Source organism: Chenopodium album, chromosome 1 (genome assembly GCF_948465745.1).
Source record: "Chenopodium album chromosome 1, dcCheAlbu1.1, whole genome shotgun sequence".
Lineage (NCBI taxonomy): Eukaryota > Viridiplantae > Streptophyta > Magnoliopsida > Caryophyllales > Amaranthaceae > Chenopodium > Chenopodium album.
The window spans coordinates 61,258,349-61,276,466 of NC_137834.1; the positions used below are offsets into that span (position 1 = coordinate 61,258,349).

Sequence of the window (18,118 nt, forward strand, 5' to 3'; positions counted from 1 at the left end):
AGTAGGAGTCGCCAATGAGTTTTAGGAAAACCCATAAACCTCGTTCATGCCTTTCTCCCAAGTAGAGTTCAAGGGATATTTAGCATGAATCATAAGTTTACCCATGCCCAAATTGGTCTACATAAACCAGAAATGAGTTCGGGAGCGAGGGTACTAAGATAACGTTTCCTTTAGAGGGGAATCGCGATCCTAGCCCTAGTGCGACCTCTACTAGCTCTACCTTTTGCACAATTTCATCACCAAACAATATATACAACGTGGTACCTAAAAAACTATGTTAGTTGATTTTATTTACACACATCAATTCACGTAGGAATTACATCGTAAGGTCGTTATTCTTATTTAATTAAATTTGTGAAACGAACAAGTGTAGACACCTAAAAATGTCTCCCCAAAACCAAACCCGATGATAAATAACCTTTCACCGCCACTATTGGTCGGGTTTAGTATTTAATCCCGAGAGTGTTTAAAAAATCGTATTTTATTAAATTCATACTTTTGAACAGTCCATGGATTAGTCTTGATGTTTGGTAAAAGCATAGTTTTAATTTCAGCCCAACTTATTTTAAGCCCAAACCTTTTTATTTTATTTTATTGATTTATTATTTATTTTTGGCCCTAACATTTTATGTATTTTTATTTTATTATTTTCTTATTTTAGCCCGAATAATAAAAGTCAGAAAAAAGCCCGAAATTATCAATCGGCACTTAAAAAGCCGAAAGAAATTAGGGTTAAAAATGAATTTAGACGGAAAAGTGGACAGGAAGTGACCGTGTCACTGTACAGTCTGACCGTGTCATGGGAACCCTTCCCGTCTGACGGTGGGACTTCCCGTGACACGGGAGGTCTGCCGTGATATGGGACGTTCCGTGTCCTTTCCACGTAAACCCTTAACGCGTTTTTCATTCCGTTTTCTGAAAATTTCCCGCGTCACTCCAACACTGTACCGTGTCACGGGAAAGTGTACCGTCTGACGGTACAGTCTGACCGTGTCACGGGGAAGTGTACCGTCTGACGGTACAGTCTGACCATGTCACGGGATACTTTTTTAGGGTTTTTATCATTTTAGGGTTCCGTGTGCTCCCTCAGCACATTTTCCCTATAAATACCCCCTCATTTCTGATGTACGGGGCACGGAGTAATTCTCTAATTTAATTTTCTCTCTTCTATGCTTTAGCCTAAACACTAGCCTACCCTTTTCACTTCAAAATTCCTTCTTCGAGCACTCAAAGGAATTCATATTTTACTCGAGGTTCTGTCCTTAGGCCAAGGCGTGAAAGGTAGAATCGTTTGAGGGTTTGGCCCCAAAATCAACCTTATTTCATTTAATTTAATTTAGTTATTGTTTATTTATTTCCTTGAAGTTACTAACTCGTTTATTATTTTGTAGTTGCAAACAAACAAATTCAAAGTAAGGATCATGTCAATTCCCACTTCCTATGAGTGCCAAGCATATTCACAACATGCTTTTTAACGTAGGCGCACTTCAAACGACGCCTACAATTTGGCCACTCCATTGGGGAGGATTCTTAATTATTTATTGATTTGAGTGATCGGTATTTAATTAAGATGAGTGGATGAGACTTGAAAGATTCTTGAAAAAATATTCCTGTGATTAATTTGGCATTTTTGCATCTGCATAGACATTTTAACGTCGCGTTCAGGTTTGTCCCGTAGGAAAAATTGGATAACTTGATTGCGCGCGAAGGAAAAAAGGGCACCAGTCAGATTTTCTGACTGCCGTGCCACGGCAGAATCTGCCGTGTCACGGTACAGTGCACCGTCTGACGGTGCACAGTACCATGACACGGGAATTTTTTCCGTGTCACGACAGTCATAAAATCAGTCCGGTGGCTTATTTTCTTTCCTCACAGTCGACTTCCTTCGATTTTTCTGAAAAAAACGTATATGTTCTACATGCGTCTTAGCCCCGGGGGATTTAAGCTCTATCGACCCAAAAACGCTCATGGCAATAAGGGTTCATCCGAGTTATTAAATCCACCCAAACCATGGAGTCGAGTTCGATTTCATCACGAACTCGCGGAGCCGCCCGTTGGCATACACCCTCAAAGGAGGCTGCCTTGCTAATGCATCCAAACTCTTAACCATGGTACCCTTTTGACACCCAAAGCTTGACCAATAGTTGAACATAGATCTTGATTCTAGGTTGCGAACTTTTTTTACATCATCGTGCCTAAATGCTATGTGGTTGTTTGGTGCTAACCCTCATGTGTTTGCTCTTTTGTTTAACCCATGACCGGGGGTTTTTATTCTCACATAGTAATTAGTACGGACTTAAAATCGATTAAAATCTGAAAAAATCACAAAACTGACCTGGAACTGCGCACCGTGTCACGACATTTTCTGCCGTGCCACGGTGAAAAGTGCCGTGACACGGGGTTGCCTGCCGTCTGACGGTAGACTGCACCGTGTCACGACAATCTGTACCGTGACACGGTGCCCAGAAAAGTGTCCTGTCAGTCTTTTTTTTTCGATTTTTTTGCGAATGCTGTGTCCAGTTTTGTGTCGTGTCTAGCTATACGGTCAAAACACGCGTCTATAACCTCACCTAATCACTCGCATATCGTGTTCACACACTTTTTTTCTTTAGTCGTGCACTACCTTTTGACCGTATTTTAGGGTAGTCTTGTTTTTTGTGTCGTTCTTTTTTTTCAGAGTAAGTCGGATGGTATCCTCCCTTTAAAAATAAACAAGTAGAATTTCAACCAAAAAAAAAAAAAAGGGGGGGGGGAATTGCCGCGACACGGGATACCCTACCGTGTCACGGTACTGTTCACCGTGACACGGTGGGACTGAACAAAGAAAAAAGGATAGTGAGACTCCCGTGACACGGGAATTTATCCCGTCTGACGGGAGAAATGTCCCGTGCCATGTCACCCCCTGTCAAAAAAAAATGTAAAATATTCCCGTGACACGGGATTTTATCCCGTCTGACGGGAGAAGTTCTCGCGTCACGACAAAAAAAAAATGTAAAATATTCCCGTGACACGGGATTTTATCCCGTCTGACGGGAGAAGTTCCCGTAACACAGGATTTTAGTCCGTCTGACGGGAGAAGTTCCCGTGTCACGGCAAAAAAACAAAAAAAAAAAAAAAAAAGAGCGTCAGTCAAGTCTTCCGTGTTAATTTGGTCCTCGCGTCAGTCATTTTGGTTATTGTTCACATGTCTAGCCATACGATCATACCACGAGTCTTATAACATCACTTAGTCACTCACGAGTCAAGTATAGTCCACACACTTCCTTTATGATCCGACTCGAGTCGTGCACCAAGTCGTTTATGATCGTATATTAGGTTCATGCACCCTTTTTTCGTCATAATAAAAAATGAGTGGAGTTTTCTCACCTGTTTTCAAATGTCTATTTTTCCTTCCTTTCCTATCTTGAGCAATGAGTCAAACAATTAAGTGAATTATTTTATTTCACAGTACTTGGTCAAGGAACAAGGATAGATCAATACGGTTCGAGTCATTACCGCAACAATCTCTCAGATCTAATAGGCGTTCAAAGAAAACTTTGCCATCTCCATTACTCATCACCTTACAATGGCCACTAAAGAAGATATTGAGAACATCAACAAATCCATCGAGGCACTGTCTTCCATGATGCAAACCCTTACCACTAGGGTCACTACCATGGAACAAAACAAGGTCACTGTTTCCACCCTTGACAAACTGAAGGAACAAATGAGTAAGATTTCTGAGGATTTCACTTATGTGGAACGGCCTCCCACTCCTTTGAATGTGAAGGACAGACTCCCTGAAAAGTTCTCCACTGCTGATATTCCAAAGTTCAAGCCTACTGACAATCCAATATTCCATTTGAAGGCGTTCTCTGCAACCATGGCTCTTAAGGGATTGGACGTAACACTCTTCCCTACGGTGTTCCCTTTCTCCTTAAAATATGCTTGCCAACAATGGTTTTATTCCTTAGATGCCAAGCGTATTGCGACTTGGCAAGATGTCACCGAAAGTTTCATGAATGGTTACAAGTGTAACATTCAAACTAAAACTTCTGAACGTGAACTCTCCATTCTCAAACAGAAAGAGAATGAAGGCTTCACCGCTTACCTGAACAGGTGGAGGGAAACGGCTTCACTCTTGGTAGATCCTCCCAAAGAAAGAGAGATGGTTCGCCTCTTTATTCAAAATTTGACTCACAAGTATAGGGAACATCTCAAATTCCTTCCACTGAACACTTTCGAAGTTGTATACGACATCGGCATCAATATCGAGGATGAGCTAATAAAGACTGCTGGTAGTAACAATAATAACACTTGGAAAAACAAGAAGAACGACCATCCTTCTTCTTTGTCTTCTAAGCACGAAAATACTACCAACAATATAAGCCAAGTTAATCTCAATGAAGTGTTAGCTCTTGATGCTCCATTGCCCAAGAAGAAAAGAACTTACACTCCTTTAGGAATGACTTATGATGCGGCCTTTGATCGCCTCTACGGTCAAGGCTTGATCACACCTATTGGGCCATTTTTAGAGCCAAAACCTGAAGAAAGGAGCGCCAAATGGAATCCCAATGCCCATTGCAAGTACCATCAAGGAAGGGGACACACTACTGAGCAATGTTGGAATTTGAAGGACGTCATTCAAGACTTGGTGGATGCAAACAAACTTCCTGTCCCTCCAGGCGGCAAGAAGTAATGAACACAAGGCGCACATCAGATCCTTTGTGCAAGATTTCATGATTTCGTTTTTTTCATTCATCTCCATTCCCCTATTCATGTCTAGCATAGGTTTTCCATTTCAAATTTTTATATGTCTCATGTATTTCGTTCACCTTTTCCATTAATAAAATGAGCAAATTTCCTTTACATCTCGATCATAGCATTTTTCATTCACTCATTCTAAAAAAAAAATATATAAAAAAAAATATCAAATCAATTACCGAACTAAACACAAGGTACACCAATGACTTGAGGAACCTTTGCAACCCTGTCATTCCCTGTTAACCATTCAATCACATTCCATTTCTTCATCAACCACTTTGAGCCTCGTCTAACGTTTGGCCTTCATTTCTTCAACCCACATTTACTTAACCCTGGGATTGGAAGATGTGTAATTGTATAACATTCAAAAAGCAAGTAAAAAAAAAAAAAAAAAAAAAAAAGAAAGCAGCAAAGCAACAATAAAACAATGTCTAAAGGCAAGTGTTCCAATGTCTTTGATATGAACACGTCTCAAATTGCGTCTCTCATCGAGTGCTCGGTACCGTGCCTGAGAAACATGAATGCTAAGTGAGTGATGGACCGCATGATCTGAGATTGCCTACATTGATTCAAAAGAATGAAAAAAAAAAGTGTTGAAAATAAACTTGCAAAATTCAAAATTTTCAAATTCACAATTACACAACTTGGGGGCTTCTCTCGGGTCTTGAGCCTTTTACCCCTTTCTTCCTTAAACCATCAACTTAACCACATTACAACCCTTGAAAGACCTCTATGAGGTGTACATACACTTGTGCAAAGTTCGGTTAGAGCTACGTTGGCCTGATTCCTAACGGATACGTAGGCAACCTCACATCGAGGTGCGACCACATTCACATTCATATCCACATTCACATTCATATTCATACATGATCGAGTCAAAGAATATCCAATGCTTATCCCTACCCATTTAGAGCTAGACTTGGGGGCTTGAACCCAAATCACATTAGCTTACCCAGCCTGAAGAGTCATCATCTTTAACTCTTCTCACATCTCTTTCTATCGCTATAACCCTTGCAGCCAGCCTTAGTATCACATTCACACTTCGCTCACACATCCATATCCATATCAATTATCCTTTCCCTTTAAGAGCCCTTTATCATGAAATCTTGTTTCAACACTGTGCATGTTTCATCATATTTAAAGACAACATTCAGTAGAAGAAACATTGCATACTTGCTTAGCTTCCTGACCTGAGCAATGTTCATTGTTTCGCATAATGTGCTAAGAAACATTTATATATCAATGATTTTTAATCATACAAAGCATATCGTGCCTAGCTCCTTGACCTAAGCAACGTTCATTATGCAATAATCACTATACGTGCTTAGCTTCCAGACCTAAGTGACGTTCAAAATCGCTTCTTTACACCATATATGATGCTTAGCTCCATGACTTATGTCCATTCATCTATCGTGTCACATGATGTAATTGTCCTTAGCCTCCTGGCCTAAGAACATGCATCATGCATACATTATTTTCAGGACAAACAATTCAATCCATACGAATCATTTCGTCTTGCTTAAGGAGGAAGTTCAAAAATTCTCTCCCTTTTCATTATTTTATTTTATTTTGGGGAAGTTCAAAAAACTTTTTCCAAGTTTTCATTGAAGGAAGTTCGAAAATAAAAGTTCAGTTTTCACATCTTTCTTTTTCGGGAGAAAGTCGGTATCCTCCACTCATGACAAAAAATGACGGAAAATTTTTGCTTTTGCATCTTCGTTTGCTTGAGTTTGCACACACACATAGACACACACACACACACACACTCACAAGTCATACACATATCATGTCACATCAAGTCAAACTTGGTCAAGTTAGTGGTCAAGTCAATCACAGTATATATGAGTCCATTGGCAAATTTATTTTTGCAGGTCTTATCTACAGCCCACGTCGGAGGACAAACGGACCATCTACAGCCCACGTCCGGGGACAAGCGGACCATCTACAACCCACGTCCGGGGACAAGCGGACCACCATCATTTCATGACGCAAGGTTCTCGATACACAGAGACTTGCAATCTCATCATCTTTCGACTTTCCTCAAGCATGGAAAGTATTATCCGGTGGATTTTTCTTCAAGTATAGAAAACCGCCAAATCGGCTTTCCTCAAGCATGGAAGGCATTATCGGTGGAATTCTTCAAGCATAGAATGACACCATATTCATCAGTCGGCTTTCCTCAGGCTTGGAAAGCGTTATCGGTGGATTTTTCTTCAAGTATAGAAAACCGCCAAGTCGGCTTTCCTCAAGCTTGGAAAGCGTTATCGGTGGATTTTTCTTCAAGTATAGAAAACCGCCAAGTCGGCTTTCCTCAAGCATGGAAAGCATCATCGGTGGATTTCTTCAAGCATAGAATGACACCAAATTCGTTCATCGACTTTCCTCAGGCATGGAAAGTATTATCCGGTAGCTTTCTTCAGGCTTAAAAAGCTACCAAACTCTTTAGTCGGCTTTCCTCAAGCATGGAAAGCATTTCAACAAACGTCATCCGGTGGATTCCTTCAAGCATAGGAAAATACCAAACTCATTTGTCACTGATACACTGGTGTCAGATACGTATTCTGTCCCTTTACTCCTTTTATTTGTAGAACTAACATTTTTCTACAGGTATCGGCGTATACATCGCAGAACGTCTTTAATCATTCTCCGTCCCTACCGACTACTTTGACTATCGTTTTCGAAACTGACGTTTCTACAAACTCAGTCAAAGTAGGGGCTTCTGTAGACACCTAAAAATGTCTCCCCAAAACCAAACCCGATGATAAATAACCTTTCACCGCCACTATTGGTCGGGTTTAGTATTTAATCCCGAGAGTGCTTAAAAAATCGTATTTTATTAAATTCATACTTTTGAACAGTCCATGGATTAGTCTTGATGTTTGGTAAAAGCATAGTTTTAATTTCTGCCCAACTTATTTTAAGCCCAAACTTTTTTATTTTATTTTATTGTTTTATTATTTATTTTTGGCCCAAACATTTTATGTATTTTTATTTTATTATTTTCTTATTTTAGCCCGAATAATAAAAGTCAGAAAAAAGCCCAAAATTATCAATCGGCACTTAAAAAGCTGAAAGAAATTAGGGTTAAAAATGAATTTAGACGGAAAAGTGGACAGGAAGTGACCGTGTCACGGTACAGTCTGACCGTGTCACGGGAACCCTTCCCGTCTGACGGTGGGACTTCCCGTGACACGGGAGGTCTGTCGTGACACGGGACGTTCCGTGTCCTTTCCGCGTAAACCCTTAACGCGTTTTTCATTCCGTTTTCTGAAAATTTCCCGCGTCACTCCAAAACTGTACCGTGTCACGGGAAAGTGTACCGTCTGACGGTACAGTCTGACCATGTCACGGGGAATTGTACCGTCTGACGGCACAGTCTGACCGTGTCACGGGATACTTTTTTAGGGTTTTTATCATTTTAGGGTTCCGTGTGCTCCCTCAGCACATTTTCCCTATAAATACCCCCTCATTTCTGATGTACGGGGCACAGAGTAATTCTCTAATTTAATTTTCTCTCTTCTACGCTTTAGCCTAAACACTAGCCTACCCTTTTCACTTCAAAATTCCTTCTTCGAGCACTCAAAGGAATCCATATTTTACTCGAGGTTCTGTCCTTAGGCCAAGGCGTGAAAGGTAGAATCGTTTGAGGGTTTGGCCCCAAAATCAACCTTATTTCATTTAATTTAATTTAGTTATTGTTTATTTATTTCCTTGAAGTTACTAACTCGTTTATTATTTTGTAGTTGCAAACAAACATATTCAAAGTAAGGATCATGATCTTATTATTATTATTATTATTTTTCTAACAATTTTTATGTTGTTGGGATTGTGATTAAATTGGTATTAATGTTTATTCTATTATATTTTTTATTGATCACCATATTGCATGTTTAAAGGGAATATGTAATTGAAAATCACGCCTAATAAGATAATTTGGACAACCGGTTTAGGTTCCTTTTTAATCTTGTTGTTTAATCAAGTGATCACTAATATTTTAGAATTATATGTTGCATTAATATTCAACCAATTTATCTTAATAATAGTTTGGAGCAAATTGAATATTTTGTTTGTATGCCTTTGAGATCGCAGGAATCATTTTTCACTATAAGAATCGAGTAGAGGCCAATACGGGCGAATGTGACTCCATGACTCACTTCGTACCATCATCCCCGATCCTCCTTTCGTGGTTCCGAACCATATGGAGTTAATAATCTCATGGATTATGAATGGGGTGTAACCTTCACGGGTCAATCGTTTGTTGCCTATCGTTGTCCCTTATTCGTGGTTGCCTTTTATGATCCGTGAACGGTTTACAAGTTCCTTAAAAACTTGTTGGCGGCTCCCTACTTTCCTTGTCCCTAATCGTTATGTCAATTCCCACTTCCTATGAGTGCCAAGCATATTCACCACATGCTTTTTAACGTAGGCACACTTCAAACGACGCCTACAACAAGAAAATAAACAATATTCGCCTTGGCTTAAGATATCAACCAACAATTATTTTATTCAATTCTAATCTTTATTTAACGAAAGATACTGTATGGAATTGATTAATTAATTATTTTAAAGGTGATCAAACAACACTAATTAATTAATTAAGGTTCTTTTAAATAAGAAAATAAACGTGATTTAACTAAGTGCTCGGGAATTTACCACTTCTCTTTCCTAGATCAACGTTTAGAACACTTATGGATTCCTTCTTGTTGGGGAACCTCCACCGTAGTAACAAAGTATCAAAGGGGTGAGTGTTTAGGACAAGAGGGTTAGGAAGCACAAGTTAACAAGTATTCTGCTAGCATTTTAGGTTATTTTCTTTGTGTTTAAGCCTCGGATTAGGGTCTTATTTATAGGGAATGATTAGGTTTAGGGTTAAGAGCATTCTGCTGCAGTTCTATGGTAAGATTCGATTTTCCAATATTTTGATATTCTGAATCTTTCGCGACCGCATCTCCAGAAGTTGCGCGGAGTGCTGCGCGCTGCGCGCAACTGAATAAGTTGCGCTGGATAGCTGAGCGCGACTTTGTGAGATGCGCGCGACATTTTCCACGGAAGCTTAAATTTTAACCTAGACGCTCCTAAATCCATCATTATTGGGTTTTAAGCACGGGCTTAAGCCTAATTATGATCGGGTTTAGTTAATTGGACCTTGTATTGGCCTTGTTCTTTTATTCAGGCTAGTCTTTTGTGTTTTGTGGCTTAACCAGTTATCTATAAGTATTCTTTACTTTGATCCAACACGAATATGGCTTTATTTATTGTCATTGCACTTCCTGTCGGGACAGGAGGCCAAAAGTAGATGTCTACACCTTTATGATCTGATTAATTGATGCATTGATGATTGATTGTTATGTTTTACCCTAGAATATTGTTTATTGGTGAAACTATGCCCTAGGATTTTATTTCATTGAATTCCCTCTACTTTTATTCTTTCTTACTCTTACTCTTAGTAGTTTAATTACCCTTTATAATAATAATTTGGTTACTTGATAATTTAGATTATTTTGATTAATTAGGAATAAATTAACTCGTTTCCCTGTGGTTCGACCCTTCTTACCTATCTACATAGTTAGTGGATTTAGGTATTATTTTTGATTAGGTGATTACGACTTGAGCCTGTCAAAATTTGGCGCCGTTGCCGGGGAAACAGTTTTATTTTTATTTTCTGATTATTATATGTAGTCTAGATTATCCCCTCTTGTATCGGAGAACGCTAGTTCTTTGAGGCAATTCTCATATTTGTCTTTTAGTTCTTTGTTTATGCCCAGGTGTTCCAGATCAGGTTACATTCCATTCGATCCTGAGATCGAGCGCTCATTCCATAGACAAAAGAATCCCTACTGACAAATCCTGGCGGGTTCCGAGGAAGACAATAATTGAAGATACCCTCCAACTGATTCTAGTGACTCAGAAATTCCTTCAGATTCAGAATCAGAGATGGCGGTACCTAAGATTCTCAGTGATTACTCGCTGCCAAAGCTCACAAATTTTCCACACCTTACTCCCACTCCGGCCTTTGACGGAGTGCAATTTGAAATCAAACCTCAATTTATCACAATGATAGAAAGGAAGCAATTCAGCTAGTGGAGCTAAGTGTGAAGATCCTAATCTTCACATTACGGATTTCTGCCAGTATTGCATTACCATTAGACAAGCCGGGGTCACGCAGGAACAAACCAGGGAGATTCTTTTTCCCTTTTCATGATGTGGAAAAGCTAAATTATGGTTTAATGGTTTGAATAGAACTGCACTTGGTATTACTGACTGGGAAACTCTTGCCTTGAATTTTTATAATAAATATTACCCTGTAGAGAGAACAACTGTACTAAGGAGTGCTATTCAGAACTTTGCCCAAGAGGCCGATGAAACTCTATATGAGGCTTGGGAGAGGTTCAAAGATATACAGAGAGAATGCCCCCACCATAATCTAGCACAATGGCAATTAATCCAAGCCTTTTACAATGGACTTGGAAATTCATCTAGACCAGTTGTAGATTGTGCAGCTAGTGGGAGATTCATGAATCTTAATGTAGAAGATGCAAGACATGTTATCGAAGATATGTCAATAAACAATTCCCAATACGGGAATCCGAGAGGGTTTGCTAACAAAGGAAAGCATAATATCGATTTTGTATCCTTTTTGCAAGTTCAGTTAACATCTATTTGTCAGAAACTAGATAGTCTTACTGTTACTCCTAACTCTGTAGCTAATGTTTCTGTTGTTGCTAACAATGAAGCTTTTTGTGAAAATTGTGGAATTGTAGGGCATTGGGAGCAATATTGTAGGAGTTCCATGGAGCAAGTTAATGCCTTTCAAACCTATATGCAAAATAACCCATACTCTAACTCTTATAATCCTGGTCTTCGGAACCATCCATATCTTTCTTATCGTAGTACTAATTTACAAAACCCTCCACCTTCACAACAAACACAACATCAACCTCCACCACAGCTGAAATATTAACATCCTAATTCTGGCCAGAAAAACCAAGCACAACCCTCCTCATCTTTTGACCCTGCTATGACAGAAATTAGAGCAATGATTAAAAACATGCAAAAGCATATGGAGATTAGGGATGCACAAATTGATTCAATTATAGATCACAATAAAATCATGGATAATCAAATTGCGCAACTTTCATCCACCCTACAAACCCATCAGCAGGGAGCTCTACCATCGCAACCAATCCATCCCACAGATCATGCCAATGCAATCACTCTAAGGAGTGGTTCACATTATGATGGACCTCCTATGCTAAAGGAAGACGGACCTATTCGTGATCCAGATTCCTCTATACCAAACGCTAATCCTGTTAACCCTGCAGGGCTACAAAAAGATACTAACCCTTCTAATGTTTCTTTGCAGGTAAATCTCAGGATAAGGGAGGAGATGTGTAGAGCCCAGTTATCAAACTACCATTCCCCAATATACAATTGAAGAGTAAGTTTGATAAACAATTCGGTAAGTTTTTGGAGGTTGTGAAAAACTTGCATGTAACAGTTCCTTTCACTGATTTAATCACTCAGGTTCCTGCATATGCTAAGTTCATGAAAGATATTCTGACTAGGAAAAGGGCCCTTAATGAGGTAGAAACTGTAGCTTTTACAGAGGAATGTAGTGCTTTATTGCAAAATAAATCCCCTCCTAAGTTAAAGGATCCTGGTAGTTTTTTTATCCCTTGTCATATAGGAAATGTTTTCATTGATAAAGCTTTGTGTGATTTAGGTGCCAGTGTCAGTGTTATGCCATCGTCTGTTTGTGCTAAACTTAATATAGGTGATTTAAAAGTTACTAATATAACTTTGCAAATGGCAGATCGTTCTGTTAAGTACCCTTTAGGTATTTTAGAGGATGTCCTTGTCAGAGTTGGTAAATGTTTTATCCCTGTTGATTTTGTTGTTTTAGACATGGATGAGGATACACAAATCCCCATTATATTAGGTAGGCCTTTTCTCCATACTGCAGGAGCCATTATTGATGTCAAAAATGGTAAACTAACCCTTTCTGTTGGTGATGATAATGTTACTTTTAATTTAAGGAAAGTTTTGAAAGGACCTATGTTAGAGGAAAAGTGTTGTTTTATTGATGTGATTGATATAATAAATGATATTTGTGATGATAGCTTACCATAGGTTCTTGCAAGGGATCCCTTGGAGGAAACTATTTGTGGAAATTTATCTGCAGATAATGCAAGCGTCTGGGGTAATGAAGTAAATGCCATTGAAAAAGCTCTTTCCCTAAAAGAGTTAGACCACAAAGAGACCATGAAGGTAGTAAATTTAGTTCAGGAATCAAAACCTGCAGAGGTTAAGAAACCTGAACTTAAACCTCTCCCTTCTCATTTAAAATATATTTTTCTTGATGAGCAGGAACTATACCCTGTGATCATCAGTACTGCACTTGATGACCTACAAACTTCCCAACTTCTAGAGGTTCTTCAAACCCATAAAAGAGCAATTGGGTACAGTATTGATGATCTCAAGGGCATTAGCCCTGATTTTTTGTATGCACAGGATACATTTAGAGGACAACTATAAGCCCTGCATTCAACCCCAGAGAAGGTTGAATCCTAATATGCAAGTAGTAGTCAAGAAAGAGGTTATGAAATTACTTGATGCAGGTATTATCTATCCTATTTTTGACTGTAAATGGGTAAGTCCTGTACAGGTGGTGCCTAAAAAGGGTGGGATGACTGTGACTAAAAACGAGAAAAAAGAATTGATTCCCACTAGAACTGTTACAGGGTGGCGTATGTGCATTGATTATCGTAGATTGAATATCACCACTAAAAAGGACCACTTACCCCTTCCCTTTATAGATCAAATGCTTGAAAGGTTAGCTAATCATAAGTTCTTTTGCTATTTGGATGGGTATTCGGGATTTTTCCAAATTCCAATTCACCCTGAAGATCAGGAAAAGACTACATTTACATGTCCTTATGGTACTTTTGCATATCGTAGGATGACCTTTGGTTTATGTAATGCCCCCGCTACCTTTCAACGTTGCATGATGAGCATTTTTTCTGATTTCATAGAGTCTATTATGGAAGTCTTTATGGATGATTATATCGTGTATGGTTCTTCTTTTGTTGCATGTTCAGTAAATCTCGGTAAAATTTTGAAACGATGTGAAGAATGCAATTTGGTTCTAAATCAGGAGAAATGTCACTTTATTGTGACAAAGGGAGTAGTTCTGGGTCATATTGTATCTGATAAGGGTATACAAGTAGACAAAGCTAAGATTTCAGTGACTGAGCAATTACCTCCCCTAGTTAATGTTAAGGGAGTTAGAAGTTTCTTAGGTCATGCGGGGTTTTATCGTCGCTTTATCAATGATTTTTCTAAAATTGCTAAACCACTAACTCAGCTTTAACTCAAGGATGCCCCTTTTATTTTTACTGACGAGTGTCTTGAGGCTTTTAACAGGATAAAGCAGGCTTTGATATTGGAACCCATCATATGTGCTCCCGATTGGAATCTTCCTTTCGATATTATGTGTGATGCAAGTGACTTTGCACTAGGAGCCGTGCTCGGACAGAGAAAGAACAAAGTTTTTCATGTTATTTATTATGCAAGTAAAACTTTGGATGAAGCCCAAGTCAACTATGCCACCACGGAGAAGGAGTTTCTTGCTGTGATTTATGCTTTAGAAAAATTTAGATCATATCTTGTTGGTTCTAAAGTCATTGTTTTTACTGACCATGCAGCTCTGAAGTACTTGATAGCCAAGGCGGAATAAAAGCCTAGGCTACTCCGTTGGGTTCTTTTGCTCCAGGATTTCAATATTGAGATAAAGGATAAAAAGGGTGCTGAGAGCGTAGTGGCAGACCACTTGTCACGTATCAGGTATGATGAGGGTAAGGATTCTCTTCCTATAGATGATTCTTTCCCTGATGACAACCTATATGCAGTTGTAAAGCAACACCCTTAGTATGCCGATCTTTCTAATTATTTAGTGGGTGGTACTCTACCTCTTGACTTGTCCTACCAACAGAAAAAGAAATTCCTTTCTGATGTTAAACATTATTTTTGGGATGATCCTTTTTTGTTTTGTGAGTGTGCAGATGGATTATTTCGCAGGTGTGTTCCCGAATGGGAAGTTCACGGTGTACTTACTAGTTGCCACACTTCATCTTATGGAGGACATCATGGCCCCACCAAAACGGTGGCCAAGATTAATGAGTCAGGTTTCTATTGGCCTACTATGTTTAAGGATGCTAACACTTTTGTGCAGGCTTGTGATTCTTGCCAGATGACTGGCAACATCTCGCGGCGGCATGAGATGCCTCAAACTGGGATTCTAGAAGTTGAAATTTTTGATGTTTGGGGTGTTGATTACATGGGACCGTTCCCTTCTTCAAATGGGAATCGCTATATACTCGTTGCCGTTGTCTATGTATCCAAGTGGGTTGAGGCCAAGGCCACTCCTACTAATGACGCCAAGGTGGTCCACAGACTTTTCAAGAAGACCATCTTTCCAAGATTTGGAGTGCCTAGAGCTATAATCAGTGATGGAGGATCCCACTTTCACGAGCGGAAGTTAAATACCCTCCTCAAAAAGTATGGTGTTTACCATAGGACAGGTTTAGCCTACCACCCCCAAACTAATGGCCAAGTTGAAGTTTCTAACCGTGAGATCAAGGCCATTCTAGAGAAGGTGCTGGCAAAATCAAGGAAAGATTAGAGCGATAAGTTGGATGACACCCTTTGGGCATACAGAACTGCGTTTAAGACCCCGCTAGGTACTACTCCATATAGACTCGTGTACGGTAAAGCATGTCATCTTTCGGTGGAATTAGAATACAATGCATATTGGGCTATTAAGGAGCTCAATTTGGATGCTAAACTAGCGGGAGAAAAGAGGTTACTTCAACTTAACCAACTTAATGAGTTTAGGTTGACGGCCTATGAAAGTGCACATGTCTACAAGGAGAAGACAAAGAGATGACACGACAAGATGATCCTTCGGAGAGAGTTCAAAGAGGGTGATAAAGTGTTGTTGTTCAACTCTAAACTTAAACTATTCCCAGGAAAGTTAAAGTCAAGGAAGTCGGGTCCTTTTATTGTCAAAAGGGCTAACAAATTTGGTTATGTGGAGTTATTCGATGAGCATGGTAATGAGTTCAAGGTTAATGGCCAAAGACTTAAGCTATATCATGAGGGGGATACGATTGGTGCGGTTAAACTACTTCACCTAAGAGGTTCCAGTTCATCTTGAGCTTCAATGTGGTAAAAGGGTCGTGCGGGACCTAGATAAACCAGCGCTTTGCGGGAGGCAACCCGTATTTCTTGCTTTCTAGACTAGTTTTTCCTTTATTTTATTTTTATTTTTTTAGAGAGGTGAGGAGAGGTCGCCCGAGTTAGGCACATGTATTAGATCAATAAGTAAGGAGATTTATAGAGAAAAAGTAAAAGAATGCGTACTCCGAGTTAGGCACGGGCCTGATCGGGCAGAGGTCGCCCGATCGGGCGCGCACCTAAGGGTCGAAATCGAGCAAAAATTCGCCTGATCGGGCAAGGAGTCCAGATCGAGCGCGCAAGTGAAGAAATTTCGGAGCTTTATCTTGCCCGATTGGGCGCGCAAGTGATCTGAGGAAAGAAATTCAAGGGAATTTTGCCCGATCGGGCGGATTTTTGGAGAAATTGAGTAAAGGAAAAAGATATGTCGAGCGAAGCTCGCCCGATCGGGCAAACTAGAGGGAAAAACTTTTCTTCGAGTTCGCGCCCGATCAGGCGCGCCTATTCAGCTGTCCCCCTTTATTTCTTTTTCTCCTCCCTTCTTTTCTTCTTCCTCCTTATTTCATCTTCTTCATTCACACTTTATCTCTCTAAAAAATCTATTTTCATACCTTCAACCTCACTTTCTTTCCAAGTTCTCGTCAAATTCATCTATCAAAACCCAAAATTTTTACATATTCTTCATCCTTTCACCTTCCTCTACACTCTCTACTAAATTTCTACCACTTTCTCTCAAGATTTCTCAAAACCCTAAAAGAGAGAAAGCTTCAAAATCCTACATTTTACACTCAAATGGCTTCCAAAAGATCAAGACAACAAAGGGGTGAGAGTTTGAGGCAACAAAAAAAACCAATGGTTGACCCGGAACTCCAAATTCCAGGATGGAGTGAAGTGGTAATCACCTCAACCGAGAAAAGAACTAAGATGCTTAACCTCATTGAGAGGCAGGTAATTTCTACACGCTTTGTTCATCACCCTACTTTGTCTAGATTAGGACTTGATAAACTGGTAGAAAAATTATTCAAGGTTATTGGAATGAGTGGCTTTTTTCAAATGCATTATGACACTTATGAATATTTGACTTTGGTATTTGTTTCTAGTTTCAATGTGATTAAAACTAATGCTTTGGTTACTCATGTTGAATTCCGATTGCTTAACATTGATGTGCGTATGTCTTTGAAAGAATTTGGAAAATTGTTTGAGCTAAAATCGGATAAACCCATTGAACTTTCCCAAGACCACATTGCTGTGGTCTATAGAAGACTCACCGGGGAGGGTTTGACCAACCTCCAACATGCCAAGGGGACGTGGATTCAACATCCCGTCCCAAAATTTTGGCAAAGGTTTGTCGGCCTCACAATCTTTGGGAGGCACGAACCGGCTAATGTTAGGAGGGATGAGCTTGAGTTGTTGGCCTCCTAAATGATCCCTAGTGCCGACAAATTAAACATACCGCATAGGATAGCCCAACACTTCCAAAGGGCGGCCAATGCAGCCGAGGGGGGTAGGTCTAGGGCGCCTATCTATTTTAGGGGGTTGGTTACCCACATAGCGGTAAAACATCTAAGTTGGACCCCGACCGACCATAGGAAAGTAGAGAGTTCTACCCTTATGGATCTAGCTTATCTAGGAGGCCTTAACTGGGTACAAACCATAGGAGGTGAGACATGGTTGATAGTCCACCGAGAGTCGGGTAGGAGAGACCAGGCTTTTAAGCTACCCAACTCCACCTTGACCAAATTTGAGAAGGTAAAGCCTTCATACACTTTTGAGTTAGACGGTCAAGGAGAGGCTCAAGCGGCCCACCATACACCACCACCCCACCCATCACCTCAATTCCAACCACCACCCTAACCCTACACATATGACATCCCTACCTCCTCCGTTGATTACAACATTGACCCCCATTCCCCATACGAATTTTTGGCTTTTAGGAGCCAACTTGATAGGATTGAGAGAGGGTAGGGGAGAGTAGAGGGTATGGTGAAAAACCTGGACTCTAGAGTAGGTTCTCTAGATAGGAGGGTTGGGCATGTGGAGAGGAACCTCGGGAGGGGTTTATACCCCATGTACGATGATTATGCACGCCGAGGGGCTATTCCCCCGAGGCTCTTGTTCCCGACTGGTTTCAATACCCCCA

General features: G+C 40.0%; 1 non-coding gene across 1 annotated transcript; it reads right to left on the minus strand.

Annotated features, from left to right (window-relative positions):
* Positions 1 to 11,062: 11,062 nt before the first annotated feature.
* Positions 11,063 to 11,169, minus strand: LOC145565145 (small nucleolar RNA R71). The gene has a single exon (XR_014094975.1). It is a non-coding gene; the product is annotated as a small nucleolar RNA R71 (small nucleolar RNA).
* Between the last annotated feature and the right edge of the window lie 6,949 nt (positions 11,170 to 18,118).